The sequence below is a fragment of the Balearica regulorum genome, chromosome 3, assembly GCF_011004875.1.
Source record: "Balearica regulorum gibbericeps isolate bBalReg1 chromosome 3, bBalReg1.pri, whole genome shotgun sequence".
Lineage (NCBI taxonomy): Eukaryota > Metazoa > Chordata > Aves > Gruiformes > Gruidae > Balearica > Balearica regulorum.
This window is the reverse complement of record NC_046186.1, coordinates 14437691-14456981: the sequence shown is the minus strand read 5'-3', so window position 1 is coordinate 14456981 and position 19291 is coordinate 14437691.

Genomic DNA, 19291 nt, shown 5'->3' with positions numbered 1-19291 from the left:
GTTGCAACACCTCATCAACAGAGGAGCCAGACCAGCCCTTTGCTGAAGCTGGGGCCCCAGCCACCATCATACAGAAGAGTACAGAGAAACTGTCCAAGCAGTCAGGAATCAGGTTAGGAAAGAAAAAGCCCTGATAGAATTAAATCTGGCCAGGGATGTCAAGGACAACAAGAAAAGTTTCTATAGTATGTCAGTGATAAAAGGAAGACAAAAGAAAATGTGGGCCCCCTCCAGAAACAGGAGGAGGGGGAAACAGGAGACTTGTTTACCCAGGACATGGAGAAGGCTGAGGTACTCAATGAATTTTGTGCCACAGTATTTACTGGCAAGTACTCTAGCCACACCACTCAAATCACAGAAAGCAAAGGCAAGGACTAGGAGAATGAAGAACCATCCACTGTAGGAGAAGATCAGGTTCGAGAATATCTAAGAAACCTGAAAGTGCACAAGTCTGTGAGACCTGATGAGAGGCATCCTCAGGTCCTGAGGTTATGGATGCCCCCTCTCTGGAAGTGTTCAAGGCCAGGCTGGATGAGGCTTGGGGCAATTTGGTCTAGTGGAGGGTGTCCCTGCCCATGGCAGGGGGGTTGGAACCAGATGGTCTTTGAGGTCCTTTCCAACCCAAAACATTCTGTGATTCTATGACCATTCCCTCTGCTCCACACTTCAAAAGTACAGAGAGTTTAAGGTTGCATGAGAAGTATCGACACATGAGTCCAGAGCAACTTTGCCCCAATAAAACACAGAATTCAAAGTACTTGGAAGTCACGGCCTGTACTCAGGTTGAATCTAGAAGAGAAAATGTGAATCCAGAAGTCACAATGTGAATCCAGAAGTCAAATTCACTGCTGGCCTTAATAGTTCAAATGCAATGCAGAGAGCTGAACATGGACAGACTGCTTCAATATCAGAAGCTATATTTGTATTGTTCTCTGCATAAGTATGTGTGCCCAGAGAGAGCTGGAAGAGAGCTCAGAAAATAGCCCACTTGTTTTGAATTCCCATCCTTCATTTTGCTAAAATTTTTTTGATTTAAAATGGCTTCAGGAAATTTAATGGAAGTATGCCAAAAAATGCACTAAACATCATTAAAGGCACACATCATTGCAAGTTGCAATTGAAGTATATAGGTGAAACTCATCAAAAAATAATTGTTTTCCTAAAGCTGATTACTTCAGATGTATAGTTGATTACTATTTCAGCAAAATAAATGCAACAATTAGAGAACACTATTGCTGGACACTGATAAAAAGAGAAGCTGAACAAACAACAAATCAAAATGATCCCATAAAATGCAATATCCTCATACATTTGCTGGTCTAGTAATGTAAACATCATTGAAATTCATGCCAAAAAATTCTGGATGGCTTATGCACTACAAAGAAAAATGAAAAGCAAACAGAATAAATTGCAAACTCTTAAGAATGATAAAAAGCTGCTATCAGGTAAATGAAACAAGTTGATATACCATTAAATGTACTTTACAAACTCATTTGTGTCATAATACCAATGTAGCTGGCTGTGCTCCAGGACCTGGGGAAGCAGGCATGTTGCCACAAGTGTTTTTTTTCCACAAACAAGATGTCCTGTCCCCTCTCTGAATCATAATCTATCAGTGTCTTTTTTCAGAGCTTTGACTGTAATCTTTAAGTTTCACTTGGTACGGTCACAGCGCACTATAAAGAGGAATGCTACCTCATTCTGCAGGATTTCAGTGAAGGGCGTACATAGATTTCTATGGGCAAAACAGTTAACTGCATTCTGTTAGGTCAGACAGCAGTAGATCCTTTGATCGCTGAACCCGCTCGAATGTTTCTGTGCACAATCTCCATCTATAATCACCACAGAATATACAAATAAAAACTGGCAACCTTACTCAAATCCAAAGATACACTCTGAGGACTAATTTTTTATACCAAATGTATTAGAATTTTTAAAGCTCTGATCTTCTGAATCTTTCAGCGTGATGGGTATTCAGGAGTATGGTGGATAAGATAAGATGTAAAGATCCTATCAAAGCTCAAAGAGGCCAATATAAATGAATTATTTCTCTAGCTACAACTAAGGGCCTAATTAGCAGTAGCTGACATAGAAGATGGCAACCCAGTTAAAAAAGGAATAGCAGCCGGAGGAGTCAGAGTCTATTTCGGAAAAGGGCCTCAGATAATGATAGATGAAGGGTTTTTTAAAAAAAGAAAAGTATGATAGAGAACACAGAAGTAAGTGATATCTATTAGGAGACAAAGGTAGGAGCAACCCAGGGAAGAAGAAAGAGCGACCCTTGTATGCTACTGACTCCTTTGTCTCTTATCTACAGAGGAGGGAAAACCGGCCTTTAAATGTAAAGGACAAGAAGTGTCAACCTTTTGTACTTGGAAGGGCTGAAGTATGGGAATCAGGTGCAGCAGACATTAGGCTTTGTTTGTACTTTCTATTACTGCTTTGATTTCCTGTTTCTCTACCATTTGAACTGGCTGGAATAACTCTAGCGTGTCTCTTCAAAAGAAGGTGAAAATGGATCATGCTCCTGCAGCTTTGAAGTGCTGCCTCTGTAATCTACTATCACACTGACCAGCTGAGCTGAATGATTTAAAACTTTCATAAGGTTAAGACTGCACAAAGAAACAAAGAAACAATGAACAGAGCAAGGTCCTCTGCCCAAATGGTGAAGTTGGTAAGTTTGCTATATTCAGTTCAATTTTGTTGTTTGTCTTCAGTGCAGATATGTTGGTATAGTATTTCAATCTGATTTCAAAAGGGATAATGGAAGGTATTTTTTTCAGATGCATCTTTAGAGTTAGGAGCATTCCTTTTCCTCCAATTTTCTATAAGGAAATTGTTAAGGGATTATTTTTCTACTTTTCTATGTGGGTAAAAAAAATCCAGCCTTAAATTCCTGAATTGGTCTATTCATATAATCTTCTCATCTATTTATTTCTTGGGATCTCTTTGAAACCAGGACAGCAAATCTGAAGTGACAAAACCCACAAGGATCCCTTTCCCTGTTGCTAGGTGTTGTGAAGGATATGTCAAGGTTTAACCCCAGCCAGTAACTGCGCACCATGCAGCCGCTTGCTCATCCCTCCGCCTCCCGAGGGAATGGGGAGGAGAATAGGAAAAAAAAACCAAACCTTGTGGGTTGAAATAAAGACATTTTAACAGGATAGCAAAGAAATATGATTGATGATGATGATGATGATGAAGAAGAAGAAGAAGAAACAAGTAATGCATAAATGCAGTTGATTACCACACGTGAAAAAAAAAACCCAATGCCCAGTCTGTTTCCAAACAGCGATCTAGCCTCCCAGCTAGCTTCCCCAGTTACATATGGACCATGATGTTATACGGTAGGGAATGTCCCTTTGCCCAGCCTGGGTCAGCTGTCCTGGCTGTGCTCTCCCAGCTTCTTGTGCACCTGGCAGGGCGTGGGAAGCTGAAAAGTCCTTGACTTGGTGTAGACACTACAACTACCTAGCAACAACTAAAAACCTCAGTGTGTTATCAACATTATTCTCATACTAAATCCAAAACACAGCACTATACCAGCTACTAGAAAGAAAATTAACTCTATCTCAGTTGAAACCAGGACACTAGGTTATTTCAAGAACTGAAGTTAGTTTATTTAAAGGCAATTAAAAGTCCATTAAAACACTGTATGTGTCTTTACAGGGCAGACGCTCTCTTAAATTTTCTTCCTTGCTTTGGCTTTTCTGTCGGGATATGCCAAAAAGTATAACTGTTATAAGAATACCTATGGTTATAGTTCTAGATCCCACATGTAGTATGAAATTATCTATTAAGTTTCATAATATAAAAATGAAATTTTGGGAAGCAAAACTAACTGCTGTATTTTAGACTGTTGATGTCCAGGTCTTATGTTTCTAATACAAATTTGTCAAAAGCCAATGTTAGGAGTATCCTCAATATTAACGCTTAAAATCATGAGATTTTCCAAACCCAAAAATTTCTACCTAAATGTTAGCTTTTATGTCACTAATTTCTTCCTCTCTAATTTTTCTACCACTTTCTGTTCTGCCACCTTGTGCACTACATTGTAGAATAGATATGAAAACAAAAACATCAGTGGAAATTTAAGGGATTAACTATTACACTGGAATACCATTGGTCAGTCTTCATTTTTATCACCTAATCATATTCACGTGCATCAATATCTGTTTGCAAAGCAAACTGACAAAATAACAGGGATCATAAGATAACTTCATATTTTGTGTTTGTGCATGTAATGGAGATGATTGCATGTACACGTTGAGATAGCGAGTTTAGGAAAAAATGCAGGTATGATGCATAAAATTACCTTTAGTAAGTGGACAAAAAGTACAAAATGGCCACTAAAAATCTAATAACTTTTGTTCTCAGGTACATCAATCCTACTACTCTTCCATGACTATGAACAGAGTAAAGACCTTAACAGAAAAATTCTGCTTTTCTTGACCTGATAAAAAACTGGTTATACCATTGATTATGCAGCTAACTACCATTGTTGATTTAAAACTTTGTTTAACAGAACAAAGCTAACCACTTTTCATGCAGTTGGATGAAAATGCTTACATTTCCCCCTGAAGCTGATTGTGGACAGCAAGCTATTATTATTATTATTATTATTATTATTATTATTATTATTAATGTAGTTTCATTTAGAAAGGTCTTGGGGTGTGTGATGTCATGCATACATCCACCTGACTTGCTTAGTGTTTAACACCAATATTAAATACTTTGGTAAAACTTTGGAGAAAGACTGTTCAACTTGTGTGTGCGTGTGCATGCTTACTTCTCTGTGGTGCTATCTGCTTTTTATGTCTTTTAAAATATTGGCTCAATTTACATTCCTTGATAATAATGTATACTAGAAATGACTGAAAATAGAGCTTGACATTGGAGCAACTCTATTAAGCATTTTAATTCTGACTGTGAAGTCACATTATTCATAATACAGTAGTACAGTAGTTTTACCCATTTGGTATTCTGCAATTATTAGCATTGTATTTAAAGACATTAATCATATAGAAGATGACTTTACCATGTAGTGGAGTCATATATTGTCAATTTTATGAAAATAAAGGAAGTTATGTCTCATGCTGTCATAAATGGGAAAGTATTCTTTTTCTGTAATAAATTTCCTCAGGAGAAATCTTGTAAGATACTCATCTTAATTACACTAGTATTTTAGTAATGCTGTAAGGGTAATGATGAGGGTATGAGTCATGCTGAAAAGACCTACAGTCTAAATTAAAGATGATTAGTTTAAACTTACTTAAAGTGTGTTTCCCAAACTTTTAAACTACAAAGGGCATCTGTGTACATAATATTCTGCCTAAGGCTGAGTGAATTTGCCAGAATGTATTTTAATGTAAAAAATAAGTTTTCTGGGATGTATAAGCAACACAGATTCATCCAAATTGTAACCATATTTCTTTAGTTGTTTCAATAAATGGAACTTAGTTGGGAAACACCTCTTGTGAATTTGGGGATTGAAAATTTAACTGTCAAGCTAAAGAAAACACTGACCTCATATCTTTCTCATCTTCAATTAATAACCTCATCAAAAAAGCAGACAGAAAAACAAACACAGAACAAAAAGGATTGGATATGAATGGTAACATTCAATTTGACATTGTTACCTAAATGCAAGTGTCCATATTTAGATGTTTAAAGTTTTGCCAGGTTAGTCCAAAGAAATGTAGTCAGTTCAGTTAGCAGAGTCTAAAGAGGTATTTAGTTTACCAGCTGTTAGCATCTGGTGTTAGTTCAGATATCATAAGATATGAAAGATATGTGCATGCAACTTGCAGATGAGACATAAAGCCTACAGGAAATTGATGGTCTTCTGAAGTGCCAGATGCTCCCCAGAGTATTTCATGCGGCATAAGATGCCTACATATAAAGACAGCCTGTAGTGGCTGCTTCTGTGCGTTAGCCCCAATTTAGGCAATGTAATCAGTGTAGATTAAAATGTTATAATGTTAGTTATGATATCATGAAGAAAGCCAGTACCTATGTAATGATTTCAGAGATGCTTCCTGAGAAATCATTAATAAAGGGTACATATTACATTATATTCCATGCTAATCTCAACTGTGTTTGAAATGGTGATGGTCTAGCCTTGGAAAACAGCCAAAAGCCCACCCAGCTGTTCATTCACTACTCCTCCTCAAAGGGGCAGGTCTTTCTCTCTCATGTAGACCCCACCTGGAGTACTATGTCCACTTCTGGGGTCCCCAGTACAAGAAAGACATGGAGTTGTTGGAGCAAGTCCAGAGGAGGGCCACAAAGATAATCAGAGGGCTGGAGCACCTCTCCTATGAGGACAGGCTGAGAGAGTTGGGGTTGTTCACCCTGGAGAAGAGGAAAGAAGGGTCCAGGAAGACCTAATAGCAGCCTTAGGGGACTTATAAGAAAGATGGAGACAGACTTTTTAGCAGGGCCTGTTGTGATAGAACAAGGGATAAAGGCTTTAAGCTGAAGGAGGGTAGATTTAGATTAGATACTAGGAAGAAATTCTCTATGAGGGTGGTGAGGCACTGGAACAGGTTGCCCAGAGAAGTTGTGGATGCCCCATCCCTGGAAGTGTTTAAGGCCAGGTTGGATGGAGCTTTGAGCAATCTGGTCAGGTGGAGAGTGTCCTTGCCCAATGACAGGGAGATTGGAACTGGATGATCTTTGAGGGCCTGTCCAACCCAAACCATCCTATGATTCTATGAAAATAGGATGAGAAAGTTCATGTGGCAGGATAAAAGCAGGGAGATGATAGCTTACTAATTATTGTCACAGACAAAATAGATTCAGCTTGGAGAAAATTAATGTATACAACCCAAAAAAGATTTGGGTTGTAAGAAACAAATACAAACATTAAAAGAGCACCTTTCCCTTCCCATTTTTCAGGTTCAACATCACTCCTTCATGCCCAGCTCCTCTACCTGCTGCCCTGTTCAGTGCAGGGGGGGAAGTGGCATGGGGGATTAAGATAAGTACATAAAGGTTCCTCTCTGCCACTGCTTTCACACTTTTCCTTCTCCAGCATCAGCTTTCCCATGGACTGCAGCCCTGTTCAAAAAAACCTCTGCTTCAACATGAGTTCTCCAAAGGCTGCTGCTCCTTCAGGTAATATGGTGTGGCTCCTCCATGAAGCACCTCCTACTCCTCCTCTGACCTTGGTGTTGCCTCTGCTGTTTTCCACTATTTTTGTTTCCCTCCTCTTCTGTACATCAATCACTTTTTGCCCTCTTTAAGTATGTTTTCACAGAGGTGCCACCAGCTTTGCTGATGGGCTCAGCTGTGTCCTGCAGTGGGTCCATTGCAGAGTCGTCTGGAACCAAATGAAACCAGCTGTGTTCAGCATAGGGTAGCCCCTGACCTCTTCCCACTGAATCGTACCCTGCAGCCCCCTCACTGCCAACATCTTGACACCTATATGCAATACAGAAGCCAAATGAAACAGGAAAAAAAAAAAAAAACACAAAAAACCACAAATCTATCATTTGCATCCAAATAGTCCCTCTATAATTTGAATTCAGCAGTGAATCTGTCCAAAAGACATAATGAGAACAGGATTTAATCAGCTAGGCAGTCATTCCCATACTGCTCAGAAGTCTTCCTTTCATATTCTCATAAATGGTGATGAGGGAAGCTCAGATCTTCCTTAGATGCTAACATACAAGATCTTTGCAAGTAACATTGTGTAAGCTGATCCTATTGTGAAAAGTCAGAAATGAATCCTTACCTTTGTATATGTCCAGGTCTGTTTTTTCCCATTACCTCCTGCATATCACAGATTATCTCCTTTACTTATATATAAGAATGAAAGCAGAATAAGAACAAAGAATCTTTCATTTCTTACCAGCAAAATTATTGAAGTGCATACTTGTTTTCAACGTAGTAGTGAAGTTCAAATATATGGGCAGATGCTTGATCTTACCTGCTTGTAGACCCTTTCAGCTGAAGTCACCCAGCAGGTAGCAGTGGTAAGACCATGACAGATTCCCTTTATAATTATGGAAAGAATTGAGTTTCCAATATGATTTATCCCATCCTCAAAGAATCATCTAAAATTGATTGTATGAGCTGCATTCTGGAAGTGACCAAGCTAGATTCAGCTACCTAAAAAAGGCATCTAGTGCTGTTTGGAATACCCCAGTGTATCCCATCTGGCCTCCAGCTGCTGTTCTGGAAAGGCATTAGCATCCCATGGGCTACTTTCATATTTGCCATACCTGTGTGAATGTCTTCTATACACTGTGATGACTCAAAAAATGCACTGGCTGTGCCCAGTCTGTGGTCAATGACTACAAATCTTTATCAAAAGATGAATAGGCTCCAATAACTCCATCAACTTGATTTTTTCTGTCCATGATTGGAGTATGGATAACCAACATTTATATGCATATTTTTATGCCAACACCTTAATTTAGGCTTTCTAATCTACAGCTGAATCTCACTCCTAAAACTGGTGAGAGGAATTCCCTTCTAAGGTTGCATGTGCACAAAAAAATTAAGCAATGCACAGATGTACTTACCCTAACAAGAATATAATCACCTGCACTGTTAGGTTTTTAGTTGCGGGCAAGGCCAAATCTCCCACACTATTTCTGGACATGATTTAATAGTTAGGATAGGATAGGACAGATATCGTTCCCAGTAAGCAGTTTGGATGTGATTGCCCTGTTCTGAGGTCTAAAATATTTTATTAGTGTGGATGCAGCCAGACTGTGCTAGCTGGCATAAAAGGCAGAGAACAGACTCTGGCACCATTTTTACTTTGAAAGATATAACCTGAAGATGCCACAATTACTCAGCTACAGACCTCCTTAGTGAAGAAGTAATTTACAGCTAGCTAGTTAAATGCAAGAAAACATGAAGTCATGTCCTTCTGCATTAACCACACACTTCTACCACCACACAGATGACAGCACTGGTAGCATCCATCCATGAATATACAGAAGTCATGCCTAGGTTGCCCAATATGCCCATGTGCACCCTTCCGTATGCACTATGTATAAAATAAACCTGTCACAGTAACATCAGTGGACTACAGTACATCTTACTCTACCCATCATCTTCTCAGCTTCACCTCACACTGAGACATCCACTCACTACAGCTTTCCTACAGGAAAAATAACCAAGGCAATTCAGTCAGGCTCCTTGGGATGAGCAGAGCTGTTGGCTCTGTCTCCTGGCTTCTATGGGCAGCAGAGTGCTAGCACCATGTTGATACCATGTAGCCCATTGAGTCTTCAAGGGACTTTTTTTTTTTTTCATGTTTCTTTTCTACATCTCTGTGCAAAGGAAAAAAATAGAAAAAGTAGCCACTATTTTTGTGTGCTGAGGGTGTAATAAATTATTAAAACACAAAGCTATTCAGCAGAAAATATATCCTATGCTTTCTCTTAATAAAAATTGGCAAATGCTCCCTTTTTAATGCCCCTTATATGCAATATTTTTCTGTCTTAAAATGTCTCATGTTTTGTAAACGGTGCTTTAGAAGCCTCTGGAGGTATGATGATGAAATATTGATTGTCCTTTTCTTGACTTTTCCCACTCCCCAAACCCTCTTCACCACCTGCAGTACTTCTGATTTATGTTTTTTTATTATTTTGACAAATTAAAAACACTTCATGCTGTGAAATAACTAGTAACAAGGGAGAATTTCATACACACATACATAAGGAAGAAAAACAAAGCACAAAGCACATATATTTCTATTACTGCTAGATGAGTTAACTTTTCAAACTCTGGACTCTAGCCTTGCCTTTAAATTTATGGTCTGAATTCAGAACACTTAGTCCTTGATTCTGCAGACACTTGAGGAGATGCCCAACATTAAGCTTATGAGCAATTATATGGAACTTATATGTTAATAATTCAATATATTAAGTGTTTATAGGATCTGTGACTGTTGAACTGACCTAAAAGCAATATTCTTGTAATTTATTTCAGTCATCCTAAGTTTGATTTTGAGGTGCCTTTTTTTCAGGTTATTCCATGCCTTTTCTAATCTAGTAAAAAATATGTTTCATAAATTTAACTAGAAGTGATGTATTCTGGATTACTGAAATCTATGAAAGTTAACATCTCAGGTTAAAGCTGTGAAATTTTTCCTATAGATGAGACCATAAACAGATGAATGTGTAAGAGAAGGCAGACTTTCAAAAACCTAAAGGACAGGAAATTGTACCCACACATACTATAAGTTGTGTTTGCAAAACTGCAACTGCAAAATTATGAGTGCATGGCTCATGAAGGCTGGAAGACAAATTGGGTCTATTAAGTCTGTATCAAAAATTTTGTGTTGCTGACTAAGAAACTTACGTAGACTGCAGGTGCCCTAATTTAACTTCAACCTTTAACTTAAGGTGTCCAGAGAGACACTGCATCTACCAATTCCATGTGGAATCTTTCCTAGTAATGTAAGGTGGCTTTCCTTTGAATGTAAGGTGGTTCACTCCCACATGCCAAAAGGATAAATCTTATCCAAAATCTACAGAACATGAAAAAGCATGACAAACCCTGGGGGAAAAGTTGTTTATTCATATAAGAAATAATTTTAATATTCTATTATTATTTTTCAAATAGAAAACCACAATACATTAATTAAAAATATAATAATGATTTTTAAAAAGAACAAATTCTCAAAAATAACTAGAAAATCAATAACTAACAATATCTAACGAGAGCTTGTGCCTTTTTAATGTCACGGATAGCGAGTATCTATGAATATTTCATAATCTATCTTTCTACTTATTCTAAGGTTTTTTTAAAAAAAAAGTCCATAAGGAGGATATGGACATGTCTTCAATGTTCCACTTTAACACAAAGGATTTTCTCATTTTATGATTGCCTGTTACATTTGCTTTGCAAATTCCACTCTGTTGCAGTAAGAGGCAAACAAACTAGCAGGTTGGTGACCCTTAACATTTTCATTCATTCAGTAAGCGAAAATAAAAAAAAAAATTGCAGTGTACCTTAAAATGGTCTTTTAAATTATAACAGCAACACAGTCATATGTATCACTGTTAATGCAGAATAAGGGAAACTTGTAAAGCTGAGTGCTAATCCTTAATACATGCTGTAAATTCAGCTCCCTTTTCATATCTACCCACAATGACATTTCTGCAATACAGCAGAAATAACTCAGAAAATACACGATAGGACTAGCAATTACATCAGACTAACCAGTTGTGTTAGAAACAAGGTCACTTATGATACAGTAGTTATCACACACTGTTAATTCTTAACAATATACGGCTGGAGATTAATTAATGTACATTGTCTTACATGTTGGTATAGATTGCTGGGGTCAGCATATAAAAGATTTGCCAATTCTAGCTAAGAGGTACTTTGAAACTTTTCTTTACAACTTGAAATAAAGTTTGTGAATGAGCTGACCCCCTATCTCACTGCTGTCAATAGCTCAACGAATGGCTTTCAGTGGCCCTGATTCTTACATATGGGAGGTCAGAGCCATCCAGTTTCTTCCACCTCTGCAGTTGCTGTTTGAACTGAATTAACTCAAATCCTGGCTAACTACTGAAGATGATACATTTTATTTTTAGAATTGACCTAAAGTCTTCTGAGTATTATGCAAATTATAGCTATAGAGATAAAGAGCATACCTTCTTGGATTTTTGCCCTACAGGTGATGCTACTGAATAGCTTTGACATTCAATAAAGATGTGCAGATACCTGCTTATCTTGTGCTAGTTTATGTCATTGTTCTTGTTACAGATATCTTATTTTCTAGTGTTTTATTTGCTCTAGTTTTAAATGTCAAAACAGCTGAATGGAGAGCTGATGTTGTTTACATAGGCAAAGAAACATAGACCTGTTAACTGTTTCACTTCTTGTTCACCATCTGTTTACAGTGTACTGGATTTGCGTGGCAAGGTTCTGGTAGCGGGGCGGGGGGCGGGGGGCGGCTACAGGGGTGGCTTCTGTGAGAAGCTGCTAGAAGCTTCCCCTGTGTCTGACAGAGCCAATGCCAGCTGGCTACAAGATGGACTCACAGCTGGCCAAGGCCAAGCCAATCAGCGCCTCTGTGATAACATATTTAAGAAGGGAAACAAAACAGTTGGGGGAGGCTTTTGCAGCTGGAGAGAGGAGTGAGAAGATGTAAGAAACTCTGCAGACACCAAGGTCAGTGCAGAAGGAGGGGGAGGAGGTGCTCCAGGCGCCAGAGCAGAGATCCCCCTGCAGCCCGTGGTGAAGACCATGGTGAAGCAGGCTGTCCCCCTGCAGCCCATGGAGGAAGGATGAGGGGGTGTAGAGATTCCACCTGCAGCCTGTGGAGGACCCCACACCTGAGCAGGTGGAGACACCTGAAGGAGGCTGTGGCCTGTGGGAATCCCAGGCCAGAGCAAGTTCCTGGCCAGACCTGTGGACCCGTGGAGAGAGGAGCCCACGCCAGAGCAGGTTTGCTGGCAGGACTTGTGACCCTGTGGGGGACCCATGCTGGAGGAGATCATGAAGAACTGTAGCCCATGGGAAGGACTCCATGTTGGAGAAGTTCGGAAGGACTGTCTCCTGTGAGAGGGACCCCACGCTGGAGCAGGAGAAGAGTGTGAGGAGTCCTCCCCCTGAGGAGGAAGAAGCAGCAGAAAAAACGTATGATCAGCTGACTGTAACCCCCCATTCCCTGTCCCCCTGTGCCGCTGAGGGGGCAGGGAGTGCAGTTAAGCCTGGGAAGAAGGGAGGGGTGGGGGCAGGTGTTTTAAGATTTGATTCAATCCAGGAAGTTCCTGGAATGTGTTAATGACAACTTTCTCCTCCAAGTGATAGAGTAGCCCACAAGGAGAGGTGCCATGCTGGACCTTATTCTCGCCAATAAGGAGGGCCTGGTAGGGGATGTGAAGCTCAAGGGCAGCCTTGGCTGCAGTGACCATGAAATGGTGGAGTTCAAGATCTTCAGGGCAGCGAGGAGGGCACTCAGCAAGCTCACTACTCCGAACTTCAGGAGAGCAGAATTTGGCCTCTTCAGGGATCTGCTTCGTAGAACACCATGGGACAAAGCCCTGGAAGGAAGAGGGGTCCAAGACAGCTGGCTAATATTCAAAGGTCACCTCCTCCAAGCTCAGGAGCGATGCATCCCAACCAGGAGGAAGTCAAGCAAAAACACCAAGAGGCCCCCATGGATGAACAAGGAACTCCTGGGCAAAGTCAAACAAAAAAAGGAAGCCTACAAAGGGTGGAAGCAAGGGCAGGTAGAATGCAGAACCACCCACTGTAGGAGAAGATCAGGTTCGAGAAAATCTAAGGCACCTGAAGGTGCACAAGTCCATGGGACCTGATGAGATGCATCCGCAAGTCCTGAGGGAACTGGCAGATGAAGTGGCCAGGCCACTCTCCATCGTATTTGAGAAGTCCTGGCAGTCTGGCAAAGTTCCCACCGACTGGAAGATGGGAAACATAACGCCCATTTTTAAGAAAGGAAAAAAGGAAGACCCAGGGAGCTACAGGCCGGTCAGTCTCACCTCTGTGCCTGGCAAGATACTGGAGCAGACCCTCCTGGAAACTCTGCTCAGGCACATGGAAAATAAGCAGCTGATTGGTGACAGCCACCATGGCTTCACTAAGGGCAAATCATGCCTGACAAATTTGGTGGCCTTCTATGATGGGGTTACAGCGTTGGTGGATAAGGGAAGGGCAACTGATATCATCTAGCTGGACTTGTGAAAGGCATTTGACACTGTCCCACACGACATCCTTGTCTCTAAATTGGAGAGACATGGATTTGACGGATGGACCACTCGGTGAATAAGGAATTGGCTGGATGGTCACACTCATAGAGTTGAGGTCAGTGGCTCAATGTCCAAGTGGAGAACGGTGAGGAGTGGTGTTCCTCGGGGGTCGGTACTGGGACTGACACTGTTTCTTTGTCAGGGACATGGACAGTGGGATCGAGTGCACCCTCAGCGAGTTTGCCAAGGACACCAAGCTGTGTGGTGGGGTCAACATGCTGGAGGGAAGGGATGCCATCCAGAGGGACCTTGACAGGCTGGAGAGGTGGGCCCGTGCAAACCGCATGAAGTTCAACAAGGCCAAGTGCAAGGTCCTGCACGTGTGTCGGCGCAATCCCAACCACAACTATAGGCTGGGCGAGGAATGGATTGAAAGCAGCCCCGCGGAGAAGGACTTGGGGGTATTGATTGATGAGAAGCTCAACATGAGCCGGCAGTGTGCACTTGCAGCCCAGAAAGCCAACTGTATCCTGGGCTGCATCAAAAGAGGTGTGACCAGCAGGTCGAGGGAGGTGATCCTGCCCCTCTACTCTGCTCTGGTGAGACCCCACCTGGAGTACTGCGTCCAGCTCTCGGGCCCCCAGTACAGGAGAGACATGGAGCTGTTGGAGCGAGTCCAGAGGAGGGCCACAAAGCTGATCGGAGGGCTGGAGCGCCTCTCCTTTGTATGAGGACAGGCTGAGAGAGCTGGGGTTGTTCAGCCTAGAGAACAGGTGGCTCCAGGGAGATCTAATTGCAGCTTTCCGGTACCTGAAGGGGCCTACAGGACAGATGGTGAGGGACAGTTTATCAGGGAGTGTAGTGACAGGACAAGGGGGAATGGGTTTAAGCTGAAGGAGGGTCGATTTAGATTAGATGTTAGAAGGAAATTCTTTACTGTGAGGGTGGTGAGGCACTGAAACAGGTTGCCCAGAGAGGTTATGGATGCCCCATCCCTGGAAGTGTTCAAGGCCAGGCTGGATGGGGCTTTGGGCAACGTGGTCTAGTGGAGGGTGTCCCTGCCCACAGCGGGGGGGTTGCAACTAGGTGATCTTTGAGGTCCCTTCCAACCCAAACCATTCTATGATTCTATGATTCTATGATTTTATTTCTCATTGCTCTACTCTGTTTTGCTTGGTAATAAATTAGATGATTTTTCCTCTAAGTTGAGTCTGGTTTGCCCATGACCATAACTGGCAACTGATCTCTCCCTGTCCTTATCTCGACCCGCAAACGTTTCGTTACACCTTTTCTCCTCTGTCTAGTTAAGGAGGGGGAATGATAGAGTGGTTCTGGTGGGCACCTGGCCTCCAGCCAGGGTCAACCACCACATACAGTTACACCAAACAAGTCTAGGTTTCTTTTGTGAGATATCAGTTCCCTTCAAAAAGAAACTTAAGAGCAGCTCATGAAGTAGATTGCTTTAGAGGTTAACCTCTGCAGACAATATAGAGGAGGTAATATTAAAATTGTCATCTTTTAACCAGTACTATTCTTCAGCACTGGTCTATCAGACTTTGCATGCATACATGACATCCATGCCTCCATGGTATGCTCTTTGGAACACATCATACATCCATGTTGTGATGATATAAACCACTTTTGTGGCAGACTGAAGAGTAGCCCTCTCATTTATCTTTGAAATTTAAAAAATAAGTTTAAAAATTTCTTGGAACCAGAGAGATGGCTTCTATGAAGTTCACAAAAATTATTGAATGAATAAACAAACAAACAAACAAATCAGATCTCTGACTTAGCTCAAATGTGCAGATGGGAATCTCCATCCAATAGAAGTATTAAGTTTCCAGTAACGTGGCACTTTCTTTTGAGAGTGTGGTCTATGGCCATATAGGTAAGTATTAAAGTTAACTTAAAATTTCACAAGCAGTCAGATTGGTTGTGGTATAATATGTGACAGTAATGGCACAGACTTGACATTACACAAAGGCCACTATGATTCTCAGAGAATGCAGCCTTTTTCTCAGAGATCCTGGTTATTCCCCAGGTGCACATTCCCCAGACCTCCTGCTGTGAATTCAGGGCTTGATTAAAACATGCATGTCATCCTTCATTGTCTGTATATGTCCATGTGACACAGCCCAGGAGCTGCAAAATAGTAACTCCTGAAACAATATAGACTGGCACTCTGAACCACAGAGGCTGATGTCCATTGATGGAAAAAAACCACAAAAATTCCATCATTTATTATAATGATAAATAATTTGAATGCATTAGAATTAGAGGAATTAATATAACAATTCAGCTTTTTTGTGTACACTATTGAAAAATGTCATGTTCTGTTTAAGATACTAGGAATTCAGGTGCCTAATGTAGTTTTTCTGCCCACTCAAATGGGTCTTTCTTAGGTCTTTTTCTGTTGCCAGTAGACCCATTGGAATGTGTCAGATACTCTTGAGTATCTTGACAGTCCCAGATGACACTACACACCTTTATTTAGGCAAACAAATTGAGCCAAAAAGTCAAGAGGTATAGGACTAGAAAGCCTGCCTCTCTATCAGTTGTGCAAGGAAGAGCTATCTATATACTTTTCAGATATTTTTTCTCTGCACAGTAAGACTACCCAGTAACTAGAGTAAAAACACAAGAACCAAAAAGATCCTATTCAAGAAGTTACACTCTAATGAAACACATACTGGCTGGTGAGTGTTAAAGCAACAGTAAGACAGGACTAATCAGGATGAGAGGCAATGATCTTATTGCATTAGGAGCTGTATAGCTGTGAAGCATTTTTTAAAAATTCATGGAAAAGGAAAAGATCAGTTAAGAGGCTTAATGAGTCACTCTAGGAACATCAGAAATATCCTTTTATGAACAGAATAAAACCTACTATTGCTATTATTTAAAGCTTATATTATAATTTTATAAGGTAGTGGTAGAAATCCACATGGCATCTTAAAGCACCACAAAAGGAGGACTATTTAAAAAAAGATACTAAAAGCCACCTTGATCTCTAGTTCAGCTTTCAATCTCAAAATTTTACATGAAACTCTTTTACTTGGGATCATCATTTCACAGTTTCTTTTACTTGGTGACAAAATGAGACAACTAGGCACCCTCTTTAGAGTTGCATATCTCAAATAATGCTTAGCAGATATTGATTTCTAATTTGTCCTATAAAATCTCATTTAAGGATTGCTAAGTGAAATAAAACCTAATAATCACAACTATGTTCTCAGGGGGGGAAAACAAAGAAAGATATATTACACACACAAAATACACAGAAATTTTAATTACCCTTTAGTAATATTTTTTTCCTAAAGCATCAAAAAGTACTTATCAAACTAAGAATCAGCACACACTTACAGAGTTAGTTTCATATTAAGTGGTTAGGATTTACAGTCTTACGTCATGCGTGAATATTTAAAAGATAGTATTCTTTTGCCAAATATTTGTGGAGGGGTTTAGTAGCTGGCTTATTAAGAAGTTATCTCACCTATACCACCCACAGAAGTTAAAAATGCATTCACTTTGAGTCTGAGCTGGACAGACAGGAGTGAAAATCTTTTAAAAATTGAAAACATTTTAAATTCAACCACCTTGTCTTCTGGGATTTGCTTGTAATTTCTTATGATTTTGATACAATTTATTATGACACAAACTCCCTTGTAGATATAGATTTACTGCAGAAATCTTTTTCTTAAATGCTTCAAAAAAAGGCTAAACTCAGAGTTACATTAACTCATTCATCTTTTACATTACAATAGCTTTTTCTCCTGTTCTGGGTTTGTCTATGGCCTGTGCATACAGGAGCATCCCTGGCATCTAAAGAATAGTTTCCATTGCATTCTGAATCGTTTTCATTACTGTTCCTGTGTGTCTCTAGCTCTTTGTTGTTAATGAGTTCAAGCTGGATTTCCACTGAGACTGTGACAGTAGTGCCATCAGCTTTTAATCTGTCAAGTCCCCATGAAACCTCCTTTAACTGCTTTTGTAACTTAGTAGGTCTTTTGTAGTGTCCCTTTTTATAAAAAATGTTTTGATCAAACTCTATCTCATGCTCCATCCAGCTGTAACATGCATGCAGTCATTGTATAGAAACATGGAGGACCACGTTCCATGCAGCTGACACACATCCTAGGTTTGACCCTTTATCTGACAGCTAAAGCAAATGCCATTCGGAAACTGGAATAGAAATCAGTCTTAGTCAAACAGACAGGAGTGTTGACACTGCTGTGAATTTTGCTTCCTTCTTAGCAAGCTTGAAATGTTGTAACAAATGATAAGCATGTTTCGAATAATTAAAAAAAAAAAAAGCCTCTGCATAAAAATATATTTCTTTATTGGGGATGTTTTCTTGACATGACTGTCTTTAAAAGTCCCCCTGCCAACTCCCTTCAAGACTTGCCCATCCACTTGTGCTTGAATTAGGCTACAAACACTCAGGTTACACATGCACTGACATAAAGGCAACCTTCTGGAAGCAATGGAGAGTCTATAGGGGTTTGCATAGAAACATAAGATCTGTAAGAAACATAGGGTCAAAAACCCCTGAATTATTTTGAGCATTAGTCTGGGCCTCCTTATAAGACACATAACTTTAAAACACTACTTTTATGTAAATCGAGTAAAAAAAGCATTTGGCAAATTGACTCATAATTCACTAGACTTGTGGAGCATCTTTGATTCCAGTCATACCCTTTCCCTCTCTACTCCCTTGCCAATGAGTGGCATGCAAGTCCAAAACACTGAAGTACCTTCTAGCTCTTGAGCGATGAACATCTGCTGCTGCTTGGATGACTTAATATCTCCTCTAAGGGAGAAGCTATCTAGATTAAAACTAACATTAAGATTAGTAAAATAGCATGAATTAGAGAAGGATTATTGGAAAGATAAAAAGGTGAGAAGATTTTGAGAAGAATTTAGACTGTACAGGCCTGGGGAAGCAGGCTTGGTTTGCATTTTAATACCTATGTAGACAGTTCCTGAGGACACAGTGGAGAAGAATACAGAGGATTTAACCTTAGCTAGTTGTCCCTTTTCAAATACCAAGTTGTATCATAGATGTAGGTGGAAGGAAAACAGCATTCAAGGAACACGGACTGAAGAAGGTCCATTTTGTGTGCTCAGAATCTCTTAAGAGATGCTCTTAAGAGGCTGGATTCCTTCTAGGTAGGGAAGTAGAAGAAAGAAGAAAGAACTCTCCACAGGAGAGAAACAATCTCCCATTCAAGCCACACAGAAAAGCATTTTTCAGCAAGTATGATTCAATGTTATTTATGTAGCAAGGCATGAAAATACTGAGCTTGCAAGCAAGGCTAACTGTAGCCCAGTGTTGTAGCAACAGATGCTGGCCTCACAGGCACTACAGAAGTTGGAACTCTCTGAAGGCATCAAACAAATTGAGGTCTTCCTTGCATATTCAGCTGTCTAAAGCATACGATGGCTGAGATGGGGCGTCTGGAAACCTTGTTACATGCAGATCTCTGAGAGCTACAAGGTCAACAAGGTTAACAATGACAGAAGTGCCTTTAAGCATAAAGTGTAGAGATTCCTGGCATCCCTAACCTGCCCCTAGCCTCTCTACATTGTGGACAAAACATGGC